General features: G+C 39.1%; 1 protein-coding gene across 1 annotated transcript in view; it reads right to left on the reverse strand.

The window, feature by feature from the left end:
• PLXNC1 (plexin C1) overlaps positions 1 to 2,440 on the reverse strand; it is a 67,825-nt gene that overhangs the window by 30,434 nt on the left and 34,951 nt on the right. The window lies entirely within an intron of this gene.

The following is a 2,440-nucleotide window of genomic DNA, read 5'->3' on the forward strand; positions in this document are numbered from 1 at the left end:
TAAGAACAAATACAACATAAAACACATGTACAACATCCCCCAGCAGCCACTGGGCTTGTCAAAGGCAGGGCAGGCATTAATTTTCAGGAATACATGAAAGTCCTGATGTCTGCCAGATGCCAAACTGAGGCATTCACCACTGATAATTATGGCAGATGAAATTTCACAAAGGAGGATCTGAAAGAGGACTGTGAAAGCACATAAATAAAGGGTAGCTAAGACTATAAACAGATGAGAAGTAAAAATACGCTTTAACACAGAAAATGAATACCACCAAGTGCCAGGAATAGGAACGAGCCTGAGATAATTGAAAAGGAGACTTGGGTTGAAATTATTTTGGGTTACAGCAGGGAAGGCAGAGATGTGGCCATTTCAATCAGTGGCTTGTCACAGGAGGTGAGCAGCCAGGGCAGCTGGACGCTGTCAACAGGACAGTCACATCACAGGCTGGAAGGACACAGCCTTCGTATTTCTGGGGCTACAAAGAACAGAAGACAAAGCAGACCCATTTCCTCAATCAAATGTATTTTTTCCTCAGCTGTTTATGTGTTTTCACAGTTCCTATACAAAGTACTTTTTGTCTGATCCCATTTGCCTTTTCTAAGGCTGAAATACATTGGTGGCTAAATACATTAATAATCCCGTGACTAATACACCTGACTCTCTCCACTTGTCATGCCCAACCAAAGCACTCCTCAAGCAGAAATTCCTGTTACTCATCACTGCTATTGAAAACTGAGGCAAAGCATTCATTTAATTTTCCATTCATACTTAGATTATCTTTAATCTTCACCATAACCTTCCTACTCAGCAGCCCCATTTCTTTCCTTGTCTTTTATTTAGCTTGCTTATGAATCACGAACTAAATAAGGTACACCTGAATTCATCTCTTATTCCTAAATTCATTTCATTCTTCCTGCATGACATTATAAAACCTCCTCTGAACTGGTAATGCCTCTGAGCTTTATGTCATCAGCAAACGTTATTAGTGCATTCTTATTTTTGTCCTCAAGTCACCAGTGATATTAAATAGTATCTCTATGAAAATCAACACTGCCCAGAGTCAGCTCCCCATGCACAGCATCCAGTTTTTCTAATCCCTAGCATCTTCATAATCACCATGTTAAGCAGTTTACTGAATGACCTCCAGGTACATGTGATCTATTGCTTTTTTGTTGTAGAGGAAATCACTCATCTAACCAAATAGAGATATCTAACATATTCTGTTTTTATTAAAAAGAAGTTGACAATTATCCCATTTTTCATTTACCTCCAGGTCTTTCATGAGTCCCTCATTCAAAATACATTATAAAGCTTTACGTAAGAGCTAGAATTAAATCAGCAAGCCTCTATTTGCCTAGTTGTTGGGTTTTTTTCTCTTTTAAATACTGGTTTTATACTTGCTGCTCTCCAGTCATACAGTACCTCTCCTGACTCTACGCTTTTATTTCAAATCTTTCCTGCTAAGTCTACAATATCATGTGCCAGTTCGTTCTCAGTGCCGTGATGGGAATGAAGCTGTCCCAGCTGTCTTGAGCCCCTTGATGTATCTGAATCTTGTTTCTGTCACAAGAATGGCATTTTCTTCTTTGATACCTCCATTCACACTGATCATCCTGTCTTTGACCCCCCACTCAATATCCTCTTTCTTCCTGAAAACTAAAGCAAGAGATACGTTTATTCTTGGGCCATACCTATCTTTTATACCCAGCTTATCCTTTTTACAGTGGCCCTACTTCTTCTATGATGATTTACTTAAAAGACTGAAAAAAACATGTGATGATTTCTTACTTTTACATTTTTCTTGATGTTGGAAAAAGTAATTTTTAAGGTGCCAGAAGTGAAATGTTACATTATAACTATTGCATTTGATTTGCCTTAGCAAAGTGGTGACCTTTCTATGACAGTCGCTCCTATGAAGTTTGCAGGATGAGCGTGTGATCTTGCAAGGCAACGTTAATATTTAAAGGCAACACCAGTCTCAGAAAGGCTTTTCCATGCCATGACTGGCTCAGATGGCAGGATCCACAGATGGAGGATCAGTTAACAGTGATACAAAATCGAGAATAGCTTCGTTAATCTTTACTATGAGCCATATCCCTTGAAGTCAATAGAGTTATTTCAGTTTTATACCACCATACACTGCAATAAGAGCCTGGCATCGTTTTTCTCCCTCATAAATGGTGATGATTGCTTTTTAAAATATTCATATCTTCATCTTATTCACGGAGCAAATATCTTAAGTTGCCATTTAGCTTTGAAATCCACGCTAATGTTCCTATATTTGGGGCTGGCCTTGTGCCATATGTTCATAGCATTTCGGCCTCCCAGATGCACACTGAATTTTATTCCCTTTTTCACCCACGAATGCCTTCTTTTCTGTCTTAGCGGTGATGACTACGCTCTGTTCAAGACCCTTATCGACTTTAGCGGGAAAGAG

This window comes from Mesitornis unicolor, unplaced genomic scaffold, assembly GCF_000695765.1.
Source record: "Mesitornis unicolor isolate BGI_N332 unplaced genomic scaffold, ASM69576v1 scaffold11683, whole genome shotgun sequence".
NCBI lineage: Eukaryota > Metazoa > Chordata > Aves > Mesitornithiformes > Mesitornithidae > Mesitornis > Mesitornis unicolor.